General features: G+C 36.1%; 1 pseudogene; it reads right to left on the bottom strand.

The window, feature by feature from the left end:
• Positions 1-9,734: 9,734 nt before the first annotated feature.
• Positions 9,735-11,513, bottom strand: LOC149931667 (zinc finger BED domain-containing protein 4-like; annotated as a pseudogene).
• Positions 11,514-21,754: the final 10,241 nt, after the last annotated feature.

Raw genomic sequence — 21,754 nt, 5'->3', positions numbered from 1 at the left:
GTATGGGCAGAGGCCGATTACTGGTTGGGGGTCAGGAATTGGGTGTTTTACCATAGATCTTATAGAAGTTTGCGGTACGTTGAATGTACAATGAAATTGAATAGGGAAAAGTCACTTGAAAATGTCTTGTAGACTTCTTTAGTTGCAAGACATCAGAAAACTGTCTTACAGAAATCTTTTTGATTTCTGTAAGACGGCTAAGAAAATTCTGTCCACAAATTTGCCGCCCCTAAAATCTGCCGCCCTAGGCTCCAGCCTTCTCAGCCTTATGGTAAATCCGCCACTGCTTTTTTTATAGATCCATCCATATTATCCCTGGCAATCGGTGAAAGAGTTTACCTCCCTACGTAAATTACCATTTAGTTTCCTACATTTTATTTATTTTTTTCTGCTTCTTCTTAATAGAACTAGAATCTCCTTGGAAAATGGGAAACGGTTTTGGCTCCCTGTGTAAATTCCCATTTGGTTACTTATTTATTATTATTATTTTATAAGTACGTTATTGTTGTCTCTACAGGGTGACACCGCCGAATTCTACCTTCGTTGGGCGAGTTGCCTTTCTTAAGAGGGTTCAGTATTACTGGGATTTCCCAGAGGAGGTTTTCAGCATTGACGAAGTTCTTCGCGTCTACTATTAATTAATTAAAATGTTTATTTCATATTTTTATTTATTTCTTTTTATTATTAAATCAATTTAGCTGGCAATAAAAATGAATAACTTTTTAAATCAAATTCTTATTTCACATATCATAGTTTGTCAAGCTTACATCGTATACAAAATGCCATAAGCCTGATACGTTGGCGCTAGTTACCCGGGAACAGACGTAAATTGAATCCATAAAAAAATATAATCCAGTAAATTGAGTGCACGAAAAAAGTCCCGTAAAAGTCCCAGTCATAAAAAAAGTTGAAAAAATTAAAAAAAATTTCAAAAAGATCCCATAAATTAATTTTTTTTAATCCCATAAATTAAAAGGGGGTGTCGGGAATGGGGGGGGATCCCACAGTGAGGCTTAATTATCTCTACAGTCTCTAGTCTTCACACTTTTCAGACTCTGAGGCTTGACTTGCTTATTGGCATTTTTACTGAAAGAAAAAGTAGGTTGAACAATTAGGTTATACCAATACTATTTTTCTAGGAATTGAACGTTTCCAGTTTTTATAAATTATAAACCAAATAATGAAATATCGGCCTTAATTCCCCGATTTCTTTAATAAGACGCTCATTTTTTAAAATTGCTGCACAAAGTGGTCAGCTCGTTTAGGTGTTCTGGAAGTATCCTTTCTCTTCTCTCAGATGATATATTTCCACTTTTTGAAAATAATCTCTCACTTGCCACAGATGTAGGGGGTATTGAGATGTACTTCTGTGCTAATCTCGAAAGCTTTTTAAAGGATGACCTATGTAACTTCCACCAATCGTAAACGTTTTCATCAAGTTCAATTAATTTTAGGGTAAAATAACTCTTGTCGGTCCACCTTTTCTTGCAGATTAAGGTCTTCGGCCTCCTTTCTTTTTTGACTATAGTTAGACAAAACTGAGATTGATCGCATTTTCGTACTTTTAGTTAAAGTTGAACTAGTACTTTGAGTTTTGGAAGACTGCTCGTTGGTACAAGGTAACTGACCTACATTTTTTTCAGTAGTTGAATTCATAGATTTCAACTTAAGAAGAAGGTTATCTTTGACAAGTTGGACTTCCTCCTTTTCCAATAAAAGCAACTTAAAACGTGGGTCTAAAACCATACTCATTAATAGATCATCATTGGTTTTATAATCTTTGAACCTCGCTTTCAGAGTTGTTACGAATGTTTTAGAAAATAACTGTTCTAGATCCTTTTGTTCGTCATCAACATTGTGGCCGTTGGCTTTGTCGTCGCCTTCAGACTCATTTTGAACGGTGTCAGAAGGCGCAGCCTACATTATTAATTGAATTTTCCAGCCCCGACAAAAATGGGAAAATTAGAGAAAGCGAAGGATAAGAGTCTCCCGAAGCTATCCTCGTGGCTTCTTCAAAAGGTCTTAATACATTTACGAGGGCTCCTAGTTGTTTCCATTCTGAAGGGTACAAATTTGGAACTTTGTCCACTTTTAGTAGAACTCGTGATATGGGGTCTCTTAAATCAATTAGCCTTTCCGCCATAAAATGACCTACTATGATGCGGCATTTTCGTAAGAGGTCATCCACTTGTAACTGCTTCAAGGCTTTGTTTATGACGAGTTGTAAGGAACGTGCAAAACAAGCAATGGACTGCCATTTGGATTTATTTACAGCCGCTATGATGTTTCGACCGTTGTCGGTAACTGAGTAAATGGGGATAGTTGTTTCAGTTTGATTTTTTAAATTATGACGAATACCAAATTCTCCCAACACCGGGACGATTTCTTTGTAAATGTTATCTGCGGTATGTTTCTCATCAAATTGTCGGCAACTCAGTGTCATTTGCTTAGGCATAAACTTGTCGGTGGTGTAATGAATTGTTACAGACATGTAACTATCATTATTGGAAGATCCGTCGTTAAAATTCTCTTGATGGAATAACGTTTCGTGAAAACGTCGTTCTGCATGGAATTTGATACCTCGGTTCCAGCACTTTAATCAGATTTGTAAAACCTTGGTCTTCAACCATACTATAGGGTTGAAAATCTGTTATCATGAGCTTAGCAATGGCCTGTGTTATTGCTTTTTCTCGCGCGTGACCTTTCGGAAACGGGGTTTTCTTTGAGATACTTGTAGCTATACTTGGTTGATATTTTTGTAGTAAATCTTGCTTGTAACAATTTGAAAATATTTCAATCTTGTGTAACCCTTTAAGATGGTTGATCATTGGTGAAGTGGCCCCTCTGACTCTCTTAATTCTGGCATCACAAATGTTACAAACCGCTACAGTATCACTTTTGTTTCCCACTGTGAAGTAATTCCACACTTGACTTGACTTGCTCGAATTGTTACTTATCGATGGATTGCTAAAAGCTTGTAGAAAGTCATTGGTACTATCCTTTCATCTCTCTGTTTTGAATTTTTGGCACGTTTCTCTGGTATTGGATCGGTTTGTAAATTATTCTGAAAGTTCTCAGGAGTAACATCTTCCAGAATTATGTCATGTTCATCAGGTAATAAATCATCATAGTTCACTGTACCCGCCTCTCCCACAGTTGCCGAGACTTCCCCAAAGTTGGAAGCTCTAGTATTCCCATTGAGTTCTTCACTAATATCAGTACCTCTACCGTTTATCATGATTGGTACGTTCATAACCGTAATCTACAATAAGTAAGTATATTTTAGTCACTTCACAATTAATGTAACTTGGCAAATCAGTGGTATAATGACGGGCCCGTCCGAAAAGATGATCTTTTAAATTTTTAATTTTACTTAGCCCTTTCTAAGGCTCTTAATAAAAAACAGTGTTTAATAATAATAAATAACTAGGCTAATACCCTAGGTACCACTCCAGGACCAAGTCTTCTAGCGACTTTTAACCTTTAGTAACTACTAAACACAATTAAAATCAAATTACATGCTATATACTTCATAGTTTGCAAACGCTTAATTAAAATTTCAAGTTTTTAAATATATGTAAAACGCGAAGGAGCATATCTTTGGTTACAAATTAAAAAATTGCATTTCATTTATATTAATTTTAAATCAATAATTATTAATTTATTTATCTCAAAAATTCTGAACAGAAAAATCCATAAAGTTACTTACTTCAACAGTACTTTCCTCACGGTTTTTAGTTTTGTTTTGGTCTTGGTTTACGTTTTAGGCTCAATTTTAGTTTTACTTTGCTATTCTAGAAAATTCCATAACAAAAGAGAACACGTGAGTAATCTAGCCAATAGGCGCTAGATTAAACAACTTGGGCCTTTCGCTAAGAAGTTTTAATACAAACGGTATGGTTAATGGACGTGTAAGCTACTCTTTATATGGTCCTTGGCGCTGCGGCCTAAAGAGAGGTGCCAGAAATAAGGACTAGTTCGGAAATTTCACTGCGCTCTCCTGGGATGGCCTTGAAACTCAACAAATTATAAAAAGACCCGCGGTTATTCGACCAGTTTGCAAACTATTTGAAAATACCAAATACTTTTCCCCTATCTTTTCGAATATTCGACTATTTGCGAACTTTTCCAAGCGCTATTCGATTCGGTATTCGATCGAATTATTTGGTCACACTAAATATTTTGCACACCCCTAAAAAAAAGTAAAAAAATAAAAAATATTTGTACGTACGACCATACAGGGGGCACATGCCCGCCCTGGCTACGCCACTGACCTCCGGCCTAGCTCTGCCGTTAGCTAAGGATAACACAAAGTCCGTCAGTTACAAAGTTGTTTTTTTGCACGAGTCGCATTGTAAGTGACTTATTTTCGAAACACTTTTTCAAAATGTACCCGGCAACATAGCATAGTGCATTAAGGTCATCCTTCTCACTGCCATTTATTTTATTAACTCTTTCTGAAACGAAACCTCTGCCTCCTCGTACTGCAACCGCTCTGTTTCACTCAAAGGAGTGTCGACTACACGAACATTTTTGTTTTCCTTTAAAGAATCCACATCTAAAGCTACATTGTCAAAATCTTCTATACAGTTTGACTTTCTTGTTGGCTTAAGCAAATGATTTAGGCTTGAACTTGTTTACCCTTTCCGGAAAAATTGCGGTGAAGGATGATCCCAATTACCACCCTTTTGCCTTATCACTCCTAAAATATTATTGAGAAAATCTTGGTGCAATTTTCCAATTAAAAGGAATTTAAAGCCATAGTTGGACTTCAAATCTTCCCAGAGAACTTTTAATGCATGTATCGATAACTTCCAGCCATCCACACATGGAAGGTATTTAAACCGGTAAACTTGAAAAACCCAAGAACTCGTCCAAGTTAAATTTTCTTCGAACATTGAAGTTAGCGGTTCTACAGTTAAATAAATCGAACAAATCATTCATTCTTTCGATGAATTCAGCTGTGTCCGGGGCTGGGTGTTTAGGTGGCCGCTGTAGTGCTTAAGGCGGAGCAGAGGGGTACAAATACATATACTTATGTGTACAGTGCGCTTGCAACAGTTCGACTGAATAATTGTGATGCAAGAGGCACCCTCATTTTCGAAAAACTTGTGAGGTAAAAATGTTTTTTTTGTCAACTTCGGGGCAAGTCGAAATTTTCCTAGTGTCTTTTCTAATTCCAGAAGCTCCAACAGAACACTTTTTAAAAGGTGTGGAGGGTCAAACAAATATCTTTTCCTTGGTTGGTGACAAAATGTAAGGAATTTTTTCTGAAATTCCCATCAATTTGAACATTTTTCTATTATTTGTACCCTGGTCGCAAACTTTAAATTTATTATCTCTGGTAGTATTCGGTAAAACTATAATTATGCGTAGTTTAAATTATATAATTGCCTACTTTGGGGGAAAGAAAACGAAATGTCTTTCAGCAATTGTTTTATTTAAAAGTTTTACAAAATGAGAGAAGCAAAATATATGAAGTTTTAAAGTTTAAACTAACTCATTTCCCTATAGATCTAAAAGACTCCAAAATATAAGTTTAATCATTTCGTCATGGAAACTCAGAGAAGTGTTTTTCGTAAATTGGTCGTTGATGGTAACACAAGCCTAAAAAATAAGAAAGTGTAAATGTTATTAATTAAAAAAACTGGTTTACTAAAACCAGTAGTTAATTTATAATATACATACATTGTGCTGAGTGTTTTCAGCTTTGAGGAGACTTGAAATAACGTCACTTTGAGGGATTATGTTGAAGTTGATAGCACTAGCATTAATGAAATCGACACGAACCTTCGTTACGTGATGTAGCAACACTCGTCTTTGGAGTTCTTTGAAGGAATCTTTTTTAAAGGTGAAAGGATTACATCCTGTATCTAGGAGTGCTTTAAGGTGTCTGGTGAAAAAATATTCATTTAATAAGATAAATTCAAGTTTTTCGTAATCCATAATAACCTGCTTTTCGAAATGATTGATATAATTTTCAATATAATAAATACTAAAACTTGGAGCCATAGTTAAAGAAATAGGATAACAAATTATAAAAAAGCTGGTACTTCATGGGCAAAACTTCTATAAATAAAGGGTTTGGCCATGAAGTAGCAGCTTTTTTATAATTTTTTTACATATTTCATTATGTATTAAGTAATCTACCTGGTTTCAATAAATAACTTTAAAAAAATTGTTTACTAAAACTTTTGCTTTAATTACCCAAATTTTTTAATTTGTTTAAGGTTTTGTATTTTTTCTATGGGAGGTAACAACTTACAAGTTAGAAAAATAAAAACATTCTAACTTTGGAATAATATCTTTACTCCAAAGTATGGGGTCAAATTTAACTGAATTATTATTCCTTTCGGAAAATAAACTACCAAATCGCACCAAGTGAAACCAGTTAACCCTAACTGGCCGATAATTTGAAAATAATATTCACGAGTCATCTTCAATACAGGTTTTTGATCAATAATTTCGATGTAAAAACTACTCTCCTTGCAAGCCTCACTTGGCGAGAGAGCTGCTAATGTGTAGGGACATTTAAATTCAAGCAAACCCAATGGTTTATCTTCTTGTGGGTCATACACAACACTATCAGGTGAGGTACCGAGCCATGGTTTGCTTTGTGGTATGACAATACAAAAATGGAACCAACAAGCTATACGTAAGTATATTTTCATACAGACTGAAAGATTGTATTTCAATGGCTGTGAAAGATTACAAAAAATGTTTATTTATGTTGGAAATAATAAATCGTTAAGATATCGATCTAAATGGAGTGGGGTGTCCAAAAGCTGCCGATATGGAAGACGACCCAATGTTTGAATGTTTAATTTGTAAGAAAAGAACATGTGCTCTAGAAAAAGTATTATGTATTCTGAATGGATTTATTATCATAAAGATCTTGTTAATACTAAAATACGATTTATTAAAAACGTTATCTATGGTATGCTTGAACAAAGTTTACTTTAACTTGAAAACATTTCGACCTAGTTTTCTAGTTGAAAATTTACGAAGTCGTTTACGGATGCATATTGATGATTGCGTTTCAGCATCCTTCGAAATATTCTGAAGATGTATAGTTAGTTTCTTCTGTTTGGGTCACATAATCAGTTGTATATGCGGGTAGATTTTCTAATGAAGATCCACTTGAAACATTTCTGAATAAAATTTCGTAATAGCGCCTCCTAAAATTCCAGAAAAGCTCATAGGAATATTTAGTCACATATTATAGCACTTGTTAAAACTGTTAATAGATTGTTAAAAGTAAATGATTATTGATCTCATTGTTTCGATAAGACAAATAAAACAGTTCATAAATTAATAAGATAACAAGAAGATATGTTTTCTTATATAACTTTAATTCACGGTTTTTTTCGAGGCCGATAAAAATATTAACCTTTTTGGATATTGGGAACCCCAGTTTGGTGAACGGCTTAAGCACCCCCAAATTTCCAATACTAGTGACGTCACTGCTCATGGCGCCGAGAAAAACCTTTTTAATTATTATCATTTCAGCCTAATATTCCGCGTAGCTATCGTAAACCTGATATTTCGGTTTAGAAGGAAGTCTCACATATTTTGGACACTAGGGCGCTCTGTGCTCGTAAAAAAAAATTATTGTGCAATAATTATGAAAATCAGTTCCGTTATAAATCTAGTGAATTGTAATACTTATTGTTTTTATGTTACTTATGGTATTGTATACAGCGAATGTTCGCACACGTCTTCTGCGCTTTCCACACGAAATTATTTTGAGGAAAGACTTAGACTAAGTGTTAGGCTTGCCGCCGGGTCGGGTCGGGTTCGTATAACCGCAAACCCGACCTGATCAGTAACAGTCTGCATGCATTAAGCGTATGGTCGGGTGGGGTCAAACCCGACCCGAACCGACAAATTTCAAGTCGGGTCGGGTTCGGGTTACTTCCAACCCGATCCGACGTTATGCTCAAGTCCAGATCGTAATATCAGTTTAAACTCATTTTTATCGTTTTAAAAATAAAACGTTAACCTATATTTATTTTTATGATTTTTTCTCTCTAAATGATACCTTCTTTTCGGACATTATAATCTTGTTAAATATAATTTACTAGCTGAAATTTCCGGCCTTTGAAAAAAGGGTTGTTTTGGGAAAAACACAATCAAAGTTATTGAAATTTCAGGGACATCTACATTTTAACATTGGGTCTTCCCAGCGGTTTTTAGGTGAACTTGCAGAAACTAAGATGGTTTTATCGATTCGAAATGCGGTTTATCCAATAATGAAAATTATTTGAATTATTTTCTTGAGAAGTGTATCAAATAATTTAAAAGAAAAAGGATTTTGTACTTTGTCGAAGTAAATAGCAGTTTTACAAAGCAAAATCGCATTTGGAATAGAAAATTATAAAGCACTTTGATTTCCCGAGTAAGATTTTTATGAAATTTTATTTGTTTTTGCTTTCACATTGATATGCGAAAAATCAGCATAAGACCGAATACAGTAAAAATAGAAAAAAATAACGAGTGTAGGTTCCCGTCTTGTATACACGTGCCTTTGCCTTCTCAGACTCTGCTTTGGAAATCTTCCTTTGAGATTGGGCCAGATGATTCCAAACCTCAAGTTGATTTTCTATCAGTGCATTAGGGTTTTCAAGATTTTGATTTATCTCCTTAAACATTTGTTGGGCTCTCTCATATGGCCCAGTGGCACGCAGCCGTTGCAGCCTCTGTTGGTTACGCCCTGTTATCAAAATATATAGCAATCACGTTTAAATAATTGAACCATAGTTAATTATACTTACTCTGTGCAGCTGACCCCACAGGATTTTCTCCTTGGGAACTTCGGGGGGATTGCTGACTAGCGGCAATAGGGGTGTTAAGCCTTGGAGATCTACGGGGTGGGGGATTGCGAAATGTTCCTTGAGAATAACGTCCAGAAGGAGATGAACGTGCGGAAGGGATTGAATATGGAGGGGCCATTATCGATGAAACTGCAGGGTTACTAGAAATGGCAGCTAATGCAGCATCCATTTGTTCAATCAAATCCAGCCCAAACCCTCCTTCTCCGACCTCAGGGTGGCCATAGGTCCCTCCGAGCCCAATTACATTGAGGAGGCGCTCTTCTAGTTCTGAAAGTTGCCCAGGATTTTTGACACCTTCTTCTTGGGATTTTTTATCTTTAGGGCTTTACTCCTAGTAGAGGACTTCCAATCCGTCATCGTCTGAAATATTAATTTATCTAATAAAGTAAACATATTTGCTACACTTGAAACTTACCTTCTTCCACTGCTTAAAATCTTTTGAGGCACCCCCTCCACAACCATTAAGCTTCTCCCCTAGCCTAAGCCACATAGCTAGAGATGTGCGAGTAGTGGTTTTTGGTGATCGAGTCGGGTATCGAGTACTCGACAAGCTTTCGTCGAGTAGTCGAGTCGGGTAATATTTTGGTCGAGTCGGGTACTCGAGTACTCGATCAAGCTAAAATTTTTCCTTATTCGAGTATCGAGTATTTAAGAAAAATCGTTCGAGTACTCGAGTAGTTTGAAAAATCGCCCGGGGTTGTCGATTAAAGAAAAACCAGTAGGTAATTAAAAATTTTAATTAATTTTAATAACTTTAAAATCTGAAGAGTTACAATAAAATGACCTAGTTTATTTATCACAGGTATTTATAATTCTATTCTTGTGAAACATTATCACAAATAGGATTAAACTTGAAAATATTACGTAAATTATGTTTTGTTCATACTTTTTAAGTATTCTCTATTTCTCTATAAAGTTTTCCCTCAAATTACAATGCAAAACTGTTAATTGTTCTAAATGTTCAGGTAGAAGATTTTATCTTCTATTGGTCAAAACATTACCACTACAAGAGAACAATCTCTCAGACGCGACAGATGTAGCTGGTATTGATAAATATTTTTGGGCTACTAAATCAATTCCTTTAAACTTTTGATGATTTTCGGACCACCAATTTAGTGTTTCATCATTATCTAAAAGTGGCTCCATAAAATAAGCATCTATAGTTTCAGAATCCGTTTCAGTTAAAGATTCACAATATTTTCTTTTCTTTGCTTTTGAGAAATAACCTCGGAATAATACTGATATCGATTTAGTTTCCTTGTTATCATTTGATTCAACCTCCAATTCAGTGTCAGTTTGATTTAAATTGGCATTATCTTGGGTTTAGGAATTTACAGAACTGTTAAGCAGACTTAATTAATTCAGTAAAATATTTTTAGATCTCACTACATCTTGTTTTTCTAACAAAATCGTTTTAAATCTAGGATCGATAAGGATTGGCAATAAATAGTGGTGGTTGGTTTTGTAATTTGGAAATCTAATTTTAAAATGCTTGAAAATTCATATTCCAACGAGCTAAGTGGGTGCTTTTCAGATATGCGTTCTAATTCAGTCTCAATTCCATTCAACACTGGGTAGACCAAAGAAAGAGTGGGATATTTATTTCCACTTAATAATCTCGTAGCCTCTTCAAATGGTGCGAGACTTAAAATTAGAGTATTTAATATTTTCCAGTGACTAGCTGTTAAACAATCTAGTTTTTCATTTTCAATTTCTGATAAAGCACTAGTAACTGCTTTTCGTTGTTCAACTAGTCTCTCTATCATATAGTATTTACTATTCCACCTAGTTTCTACATCTTGAATTAGTTTATGCTGTGGTACATTAAAATCTTTGTTTATTGTTTAATATATTACTAGATTTTGTACTTCTTCTAAAATGGCCTACAATTGCCCTACAATTCTTGAAAATGTTTTCTGCAGATTCTAATTTCTCAATTTCCTTTAAACCATCGTTTACTGGGAGTTGAATGGAATGCGCTAAACATGATAAGGGTATATAGCCACTCTCTGTAATAGCTTTCTTAATAGTTCGGTCATTGTCTGTTACGACATAAATGGGGATAGAATTAGAACCACAAATATTAAAACTTTCTACTTGGCTTTGGGGCTCATTACAAATATTTATGGCAGTATGGCGCTCTTTAAAGTGTGTACATGCTAGAGTATGATGTTTACTCATAAAATCTTTGGTTACATAATGACACGGTAAGCTCATATAACTATCTGTTGACCTTGAGGTCCAAAAATCAGTTGTTAAAGTTATAGCCCTTATTTCTGATATGTTATTTGCTAAATCTAGCCTTATTTCACTTAGCAAATTTTCATACAAATTTGGAATCACACTACGAGAAAAAGTTGTTCTACTGGGAATTTGGTACCGAGGATCTGCACACTGAATAACATCTCTAAAACCTTGGTCATTGACAATACTAAATGGTTGGAAATCAATCGCCATCATTTTAGCAATTTTGTTTGTTAAAGCGATAAATTTTGGATTATTACTAGGATATGGCTTTTTTAAATCTAAAAAAGCCGCTAAAGTTGGTTGGGTCGGTTTAGAAGTAATTTTACTTGAGTCTATTGAAGAGGAACTCTTTGAACAGTCTAAAAGTTTGGAATTTTGATCTACAGATTTGTTCAAAATTTTTATGTTATGGGTGTTCAAATGATTATGCATGGCTGTAGTATTCCCATGGGCTCGTTTAATTAGCTTATTACAGTATTTGCAAATTGCACGGTCATTTCTCAGCTGGATCAAAATATTCCCAAATTTTACTAAGCCTAGAACCCTTTCTCTTGGCTTTAACTACCGATAACGCACTCTCGCTAACTTCTGAAAACGCTTGTGTGGTTGGTCTAGTTATATTAAAAAAAATGGCAATGCTAGGTTGTGATCCACTCTTGTCACTGCTGTAAAGTGATGGCTTCGATTTAGGCGGTTCTTCATCCTCACTCTCACTCAAGTTGTCATAATTGATTGAAGTAGTTGAGGTGGCCATTTCTTAAAGCTAATTTGAAAATATTAAATCATAATTAAAAACTAGTAAGCATTTTATAATATAAATATAATTTATAACTTACTTGGGCAAGATGACTTCCTTTAAAATGGTATTTAATTCTTCAGTTCATAGTAATTAACTGGTAATCTGATATTGCCGAATTAAGTGGGATAATCTATACGAATCATAATGATTCATAAATTAACTTAATTATATTATTATTCTACTTAGCTTTAACATAGTTCCGTACGGTTTTTAATTGTTAAAAGAATACGTTAAGCCTAACACCCGGAAAAGAGAAGCTCGATTCGAAACCGAAACTTTAGAGAAAGTTCTAGAAGTACAGGAAGTCCGCCTTACTTGTTACTACTACCAATTCAAAGCTAGCCGTCGTACCGTATGTCTAAGAGTACCAGGTAACGGTGGCATTTATTTATATTATAGCTGTGTACTGCGCAGCCGCGCGTTGAAGATAAAAAAAACGTTTCATCGGTGGAGAAAAGGGCTAGACGAAGAGAAAGAGACTCTTTTAGAGGGGGAATGTGGCGTTTTTTAGACGATTACACGACGGGCTGAATATTATCGACCGGGAAATAACTCGACGAGTTTAGCAGGCGGCTATTCGAGTAGTCGAGTACTCGAATAAGGCAAATTTTTACTACTCGATAATCGACTCGATGATGATCGAGTACTCGCACACCCCTACACATAGCGGTATACGCATCATTTGTGAAAACCGCGTCAATTTTACGAGAAACAAACCGTTCATTGCTCTCCATAATCTGAACCATAATGACCTTTTGCTAATTTGTCACTTCAGACGTACAACTCATTATTTAAAAAAAAAACTACCAACGAAGCCACGAAGAACAAAAATGACAACTGCGAAAACGTAAACAAACGCCAAAATAATACAGCAGCCGACAAAAATAAATAAGCGCGATTCTTATTGGACGATTAGAGGGGCGCGTCACCGGATGTTGACGTCACAACTCGCCTGGAATTTTTTTTACGACATTTCTGATAGCGACAGGGGGACAAGAATAAGGTTCCAGGGGCGTTATTATGAGACGTTCGTTCAAGCTAACGTAAAAGTCGTAACGAATGGTCTACCGAAAAGCCGGTAATGAAAAATTTTCTTCGGTCAAAAAGGAGCAATTCTAAACGCGCCGTTCGTTACCTCTCCTTTCGGTGACGAAGAATTTGGAAGAAATCGTACTTTGCGGTATGCGGTGATAGGGTTTTTCTCTCTCTACACGAAACTTGAGTTTTTGACCACGTGATTAGAGTTGCGTAGCACGTGGCTTATCACGAGGACCAGTATTTCGCAATATTTTTCTCCAAGACCACGCATTCGTAAAGTTTCGTATATTTTTCACTTTTTAGTTGTCCAAGATATTTCAAGTCATTTATATTTATTTTGTTGGTAAGTTTTCAATATCGTGATTGTTTTTAATATAATTCAGCTTTGATATTAATTATTTTGTTGAATTTCCAAAGGAGCATAGTGAAATAATGGCTCACCGTGGAAATTTTTTTCGGAGAGGCAGCGCAGTTTACTAGGCTTTTTTGAATCTCACCCTGCAATACTTTCTGGGAAATTAACTGCCTCTTTTACCGAAGTGGCCCAAGACCGTCTATGGGGGAATTAACAGAGATATTAAATGCTGATGGACTAGGTGCGGTGAAAGACTTTAAAAACTGGAAGGTTAGTAACGTTGTTTTTATATAATAATTGTATGGTGGTTTCATAAGTGGTTATTTTCAGTCGTGGGCTGATTAGAAATCGGACACTAAGTCAAAATCTGCCGCAATTAAAAATGCTGCTGGTGGAAGTAAAAGTCCTACTGAGTTAACGGAGATGGAAAAACGTTTACTTAGTATCATTGGCGATATGTGTGTGGAAGGAAATGCTGAGGTAACAGAATTAGGGTTAAACTTACAAAATGTTCAAGAGGTGAGGTTTTATATATCTTTATCATTTACATAACAGTTAAAACATTACGAGAAGATCAAAACTTAATAAAATTTCACAATTGAAATCCCTTCAAAAGGTAGCGGGACCTTCCAGAGATTTCAGCGGCTCTACTGTAAATAACTCTATAGTTGGCCAATATGCCCATTCAATGGCTGATTTAATTGCAGCAAACTCGGCTTTCAAATGGATTTGCCCGCATCTGCAACTGACGCAGTCTTAGGAGAAATTTTAAGGAACAACCAAGCTACCACAAATACAAGTTCGACAGAAAGTATGGTTGATAGTGGTTGCGGCTTAGGAAACAATGGTATGTGATTATTCAAAGATAATTAATATAGTACATGATAATTTTTCCTTGGTAATTAGTTTTGAGTATTATTAATCAGTATCGTTCAGAGGTGATGTCCAAGAAAACCCCAGTGAAAATTGTGCAAATGATTCAATTAGGCAAACCAAGAAAATAAGTAAATTTTTTTTAGTATTCTTTTAATACTAGTTAATAAATAAATTTATTAATAGAAAGGAACCAAAGAACTGAAATAACCAAAAATACGATAAAGCCACAAAGACTAAAAGATATGGAAAGATAAAAAAAATTATTAATAAATGAGAAAAATTCCGTGCTGCAAGGTATTAAAACAGCTTTGGATCAACGAAATGAAATTGAGCGTGAAAAGGCTAAATCCATGGAAAAAATGACTTTGGATTTGAATCAATTGCTAATCATTTTCAAACCCTAACTCCGTTGGGGGTAAGTAACAGTTTTAAATAAAAATAAATATTTTGTATGTATGAAAATAAAATTGTCCTTTTACTTTTAAGACAATTACACAAAATGAAAACAATGCTAAAGCTAAATTTAAAAAAGTTCATATGCTCGTGGTTCTCCTCAGGGTGAGGTTTTGGAATAGCGCAATAGTAATGAGTGTGAAAAAGGCCAAATAAAAAAAGGTTTATATCATTTTCATTAACTACAAATAACGTTTAGCACTTACCAAAAACAAATTTAATGAGTATTGCCCCTTTCATTCATAACATTTTCGCATTGGTTACCATCCTGCGAGCCAAGTTTCACTAAATTATGCGTTGAAAAGCAAAAATCAATAAAACAAAATTGCTTCGTTACTTTTATTGACGACAAAAATTTAAAACACTTGCCCATCGAAATCTTCGTACAAGATGGTTGTGCACTGCTTGTCCTCCTCGAGGCCAAGTTTCAATTGGTGTAGGTACGTACTCCGGTACATCCAACACCAAGGTTCTCCTTTCTCGTCTCACATGCCTCTTCCTCAGTCTTAAACACCTTGCCGCTGTCCTCTATTCGTCTGTTTCACTTTCGCTAGATGACTGTTTCGGTAAAGACATCATCAGCTTTCCGATGTCCTTCATCTCTGCGCATGTTGTGAAGCGTACAACCATCGTAAACTATTTTTGCAGCAGCAGATGGATGGTAATGGAGCGTCCTATGAAGAAGTAGGCAACGAAAAACTTGCTTAAAAACACCAATGGTGCATTCAACAAGTTGCCTTGTTTGTGTAAGGGCCTTGTTAAATCTTACCTCTGGAAATCCTCGGAAAATAGCGATTCTGTTTTTCTCAAAAATACGTCTTTCTCCGACGTCTCGAATGATCAAAAGGACTAGACGGTGTAATGCCCAAATATTAAGTTTTTTAATATATTGCTCTTTCGTTAAGTTTTCTCATTAACAATTATCCCTCTCACGCTTCTCCCCCCTTAAGTTTCGTTTAAAATATCTTTCCTGAGTTTGAATGATGGCCGTTCTTTCTGACGATTGTTATATTCTCAATTGGCCTCCGCGAAGGTGCCCCCCCCCAGTCACTGTAGCAGAGTCGTCCCTAAATTGGTTTAGAAGACTAGTGCGCATAGTCTCTATTCCCCGACCCCCTTTTTTGTCCTTGGTCCGATAGTTCTTCCCCTGTTTTTCTTTTGAGGCATTGTCATAAGCCGCCCGTTCCCAAATGTTAGTCCCATAAAGTTTCTTGGTTTCATTATTCATTTCGAACTCTTATTCCAAGAATTGAGAATTGCCATAAAACCAGAAATGTGTGCATCGGTATCGATGCTTTCATGTTAAAGTATTTTTTTGTTATATTGCTTTTAAAGGGCGGCCGGAATAGTCGGTACTCGGAATAGCCGGTAATAGGAATAACGGGGAAAATGTTTCATTTTGGAAGAGTCGGTAACCAGAATAGTGGGGAACCGGAAAAGCGAGGAACAGGCATAGTGGGGAACGGGAATAGCCGGTAATTGGAATAGCCGGTAACTTGATTAAAATCAGAATTTCTAATATAAAAATGTTCGAGCAAAATAATATTGCCGAATAAAAATTTTATTTGACAAATATATATCCGAACAGAGCCTTTGTGTTTCAAAAGGAGAGTGGCCCTGAAAAGGGCCTTTTTTATATTTTGATTAATCTGAGGATTAATCAACAAGCTTATTCTCCAAATTAATTGACGCCTTCCATCTTTGGTGCATTTATGCAAGAACAGCCCGTTAAGACTTTTCTTAGAACTCTGTTCGCTTCGTTTAGCTCCTTCTTGTAACTATTGAGTTTGTCTCGCAACTCGCTCTTCTCTATTGAAGCCTCAATTAATTTGGCGTCCTTGTTCTCAATTGCTCTTTCCACGCGGGCGAATTTGGACGAATTCCACAGATCTTCCTCTTCGAGTCGTCCTGCAAATTCAAATTACGAAATAGATAAACCTAAACCTATATATTAATACTAATTAATGAGTTGTCCATACGTTTCAGAGAACGGTTTTCCGATTGAAGATGAAGCCATTCCATCAATCGGTCAGATTCAGAATCAGAACGCTCTATAATAATAATAAAAAAACATGGTACAATCATGATACAGCGGTTGTCCATTCCTGTGTGACAATTTGAAAATGTCAGAGATTAATAATAGTACCTGGAGGTTGGCGCTTGTCACGCCTGACGGGCGAAATGACCGGAAGACCAGCCGCTTTCTGTGCTGCGTCGCACAAGTTTTGCGTGTCGTCCGGGCCATGTCCTGGCCAATCTTGCGACTCTGGAAATGGAATTGGCTCGTCCAAAAACTCTTGGGTGTCTGGGAGAGAGCTCATATCGAAACAGTCGAACCAAATCGTAAAAAGAAGACTTCTCCGGACTACCAAGTCGAGACCGGTGGGGTTTTGAGAGCGGGATACTATGGGGCAAAGACTATATATACGCTTCGCTTACTAGACAGGCGTGTTCCTAGGAAAAACCTGTTAACACCTCTGTAGCACTGTAAAAGCTGGGTTATATTTGGACCCGCGGCTAGAGGCGCCACTAGTAACACAGCTCAAGCTAGTCTGAAAATCCCTATTTGAGAAAAACCTGTTTTAAGTTCGAAATCTAGCATAATAACAATGATAATCTAATAATGAAAATTGATCAAAATCGAGTGAAAATATATATTTAAAATTTTGTACTGAGTCACCTTAATTTGAAATCACTCGAGGATTCTTATTTTGAATTTCTTTCAATAGTCACGTATCTCGACTTACTTGACTTTTGCTCTCAGGTAGCGATTTTATTATTTAGCTCTTTCTATAAAATATACGCATACATGTATAAAAAGTGTTATTTGTCGGAGCGCGCGCTGCCTAATATTTCCGTGTACAGGGTCTCGTGCGTTTTCGCGCGTGCTCTCTAACTTTAACTGTACGATGAATCAAATTGTTCAATTCTATGGCGTACCGTCCGTTTAAAAAAAATTCTGTTAGTAGAATCCCATGGTTCAATAGGGGTTTTTTTTTGTTTTCGTCCACGGAATTAGTAGCATCATAGTGGCACCAAGAATTTTTATGCAAGCCTAAACTCTATGTTGGGTAAAGCGACCAATGAGATAACTCGTAGTAGTTCTTTTAATTTTTTGTAATTATCTACGAAACGTAAAGCAACGAAACTTTATATTCGGGTATTTTAAACGTAATTTCTTCGTTTAAAAGTAATATTAAGGCGGTAACGAATAATTTGCAACTTACTCTTTAAGTTAAAACGCAAAAGGAAACGTTTGTTGCGAAGAAACGCCAGTTTCTCCAAATCTAAAAATATACGTACAGATTTCAATAATCTTCGAATCATGATCAAAAACATTTAAATAAGCTTACGTTATAATAGATGCGTTTTAACATTTGCTGCGTTAATTTATTTAAAAAAATAATAAGCTTAAGTAAAAACGCAAAATGAAACGTTCGTTGCTAGGGAATCGCCTATTATTTGAGTATAGCCATAAGCAACATATTAACGATAAGTATGACACTTCCTATTGTTATTGCTTTATTTTCGGCACTGATACTCTCTTCAAGCGGCGATTTGGACTTGCAACTTACCGTCCTTAGTAAAAACTTTTCGATTAAAATTTGGGCCTAATATCGGAGAGCAAGTTCTAGAATCGCGAGAGGCTTTGGCTTTGTTTTGAAGCCCGCGTGTGAATCATGTGTGCTAAATACATGCTTTTTTATCATTGAAGCCTAATATTCCGCCTATCTATCTGAAACCAGGTATGTCGGTTTAGGCGGAAGTCTCGCGTACTTTTGACCACATAAGTTTCATTTTAAATCTAATTGTCATACATATCCTTATTATGTTACTTATGCTATAGCACAAGACTAAAGCCTCGAAAATTATCACCTCTTTTTTCCCGTGAATGAGATTTACGTAAAATTCAACGTAAAATTACATATTTCTTTTATTTATTTATTTTTATTTATTAATTTATTTATTTATTTAAGTAAAATAGATACAAATAGCCACAGAACGGGCTTGAATACTATACTCTTAGGGTAGCATATAATACTGCAGTGTTTCCATTATCACGTATACGTAATATGAGAAGTACTGCATTATTATATGCTACCCCAAGAGTATATTAGTCCTATTAGCCGTATTATAAATAATTTTAATACATATGGTATTATTTTTAAGTGTACATTTTTGAGACATAACAAAATATCACTGTGTTATAATTTATTGGTTTATTTGTAAACGGTTTTATTGCATATTAAACTTTATTATATTATAATCTATTAAGGTTCCTTCTCCAATATGTCCATAGAGCTAAACCGGAAAGTGAAAAATCCCACCAAGATGACGTCCCTAAAACAATTATTTATTTAATTAGCATGATTATAGTCCCTGATATCTTATTCCCGAATAATTAGTTTTATGACTATCACTCTTATGGGTATTATGTACCTTTTGCTTAACGTTGCTGAAGAGAAGAAAAATAGAAAAAATAAATTAGATTAGAGATCGGCGGAGCAGATAAATTAACTGGCAAAATTTCAATTAATCATAAAAATTGTGGTTATCCGTTTATCCATGGATATTATCCATGGACAAAAACGACTTAATATGGGAAAAAGCCAAAAATAACTGATTATTTTTTGGATAATTTTTGTTAATGGATATTATCCAAACAAACGGTTAATTGTTATCCAAACGCTGACCTCTAAATTAGATACACAATTTAACTACCCTCAATTTAATGGTCTTTTAGATTCGGATTTCATTAGTATCTTATATCACAAACAACAAAATGTGTATTGAAATAAATAATTCCACTGCGCATATTAAGTCATAAATATAGTATAAATATATAAATTTTAAGTTTTTCCAAGTTGTTCGGCTAAACTCCAGGCGTCTCTATGTTTGGCTTTCGGAAAGCTGGAGTCTCCAGCTTTCCGAAAGCCAGACATAGAGACGCTTAGATAATTTTTGTACAAGAAAGTGGGAAACGAGTGCATTCATTCCGATAATCCTAACTCAATTCCCCCGCTGTGTTGTATCTTGTCAATAAAGCGAAGGGGATTAGGCAGCCCCACAGAAGGGGGCAGTATAGTCTTTTTAGCTTGACCAAATTGGCGCACCGAAAAATATTGGATCCCGGCGACGACCATGCGGCGACGCTCCGTCACCCGAGCCCCAAATTTTGGTATAAAAGGGGAACCTCACCAGGAATGGTCCACAGTTTCTAGTCGATCTCTCTGTTTGTATTAGGTGTTCCACTGCTTTTCCCAAGTTTATTCTTAAGCCGTTTTATTAGTTTATTTTCATTCGGTTTCCGCATCAAGATTTCTTCGGAGACCAAAATGTAAGTATTTCGAATTTATTATATTATTTTCTCTTTGTTAGGTTAGCCCAAAGATAGATTTTCTTCCACTGATGCTTTAACAAAATTTATCAGTGAAGATCTTACTGTATTTAGATATTAAAAACTAGATTGTTATTGCTTTTTTCCCGCGTTTTAGAACTTTAATCATCCCGCTTTTAAAACGCTTTAATCTGCAAATTATAGGTCTTTGAATAGTAGCGTTGTGACTCCTGAGGTGGGTGTTAGTCGTAAGGGTCGAAAGCGACCATCGAAACACTTGCCCCGAGTACTTGTTCGAGATGTCACCATGGTCGCTAAATTTGATAAAAGGCAATATGGAAGAAAACAAATCCATTTACATTTTTCCTATCTGGGAAATATAGCCGAAGCCGATGGCTTGACCCCTTCGATATCTGTTGTCGGGCTCTGTAACGTTTGTAGTAAAGAAATTGTAGGGGACACCAGTAGCCCATCAAACCTAGAAAGGCACTCTGTAAGTATAAATGATTTCACCCGTGAATATTATTTATTCTTCATAATTTTTCCATTATTTTAGTTTATAAGATATTTGTGCACGGGATCACTTTGTTGGAGAAATTCGCCGAAAACGATCTGGCCATCGATGTGTTGGGTGAAGGGTCAAATCCTTTTACGGCAAAAAAAAACAAAAATTGATCCAGTCGCGAGAAAGGCCACGCAAGCGCTTTTCAAGCGCCTGTTGGTAAACATGGTTGCGGTCGACGGCTTACCCTTTAGCGTCGTGGACGGGAACGGATTTCGCAAGGTCCTGGAGTTCGTGAATCCCAACCTGGAAATGTATAGTCGCAGAACCGTGACTACTGAACTATCACGCATAGTTCACGAAGAACTAAAACCAAAAATCATGGTAGATAGCTTTTTCTATACTTGTCTTAAAAGTCAACTCTTATCGCCCGCTTCTTTTCAGTTGTTACAGATTTTAATAAAGGTTTTATTTCGGACAATTCTAGGCAAATTGAAGGGTCGGAACCTTCATTTGACGCTAGATATTTGGTCCAGCTGACGCCAGCAATCGGTTATCAGAGTCCGCGCTCACTTTATTGATGCGGACTTCAATTTCCGTAACCTTTTGCTGGCGTTTTCGCATTTCCCGGGCGCCCATACCGGATCCTCGAAAAATTAAGGCAATCTTAGCTGAATTTGGGTTGTCGCCATCTTCCGTAAGATATACTATTCCTTACATATTCAATTTAGTCACAACGAGATAATATTTATTTTATTTTCATAATTTTCAGATATCTTGCGATGAATGTGGTGGCAGAGCCCTGGGAGACCGAATTGGAGTCGCCATGCGCAACTCCTTCCGATGTTTCATCCTCCACCATCGACTGTCCCGATTCCGATTTGGAGTCGTCACTTTCGGAAAACGAGAGTTTCGTCTTGGACGACGGTAAGTTTATTTTCCACTAAGAAGTAGATGTAGAGGACTCGACTCATTTAATACTTTTTCTTTCGTTAATATGATGGGATACCTTGAATCAAATGTTGATTCACCCGACCACTCCGTCGGATGATGGATCTCCGTCGAGCCAGGAGTCTTGGACTAGTGACACTGATCCCGATCCTCCACGACACATGGTCCCGCAAAAGGTGCGTTTGTCACTCGTTCCAGCTAGTGGTCAACAATTCCGTAAAACAAATTGTAAGAGCCGAAACGTAAATAAAAAGGTGTGGCGAGTATAAAAATAATAAAAAAAATTTATAGGACGGAATGCTATCGGCGCTCAAGGCCACTTTCATAGAAGCGGGTGCGTTTGAAGGCCAGTTGCCAAGTG

This window comes from Leiobunum rupestre, chromosome 8, assembly GCF_980474605.1.
Source record: "Leiobunum rupestre chromosome 8, qqLeiRupe1.1.hap1, whole genome shotgun sequence".
Taxonomy (NCBI): Eukaryota; Metazoa; Arthropoda; class Arachnida; order Opiliones; family Sclerosomatidae; genus Leiobunum; species Leiobunum rupestre.
This window is presented reverse-complemented; position numbering and strand designations above follow the sequence as displayed.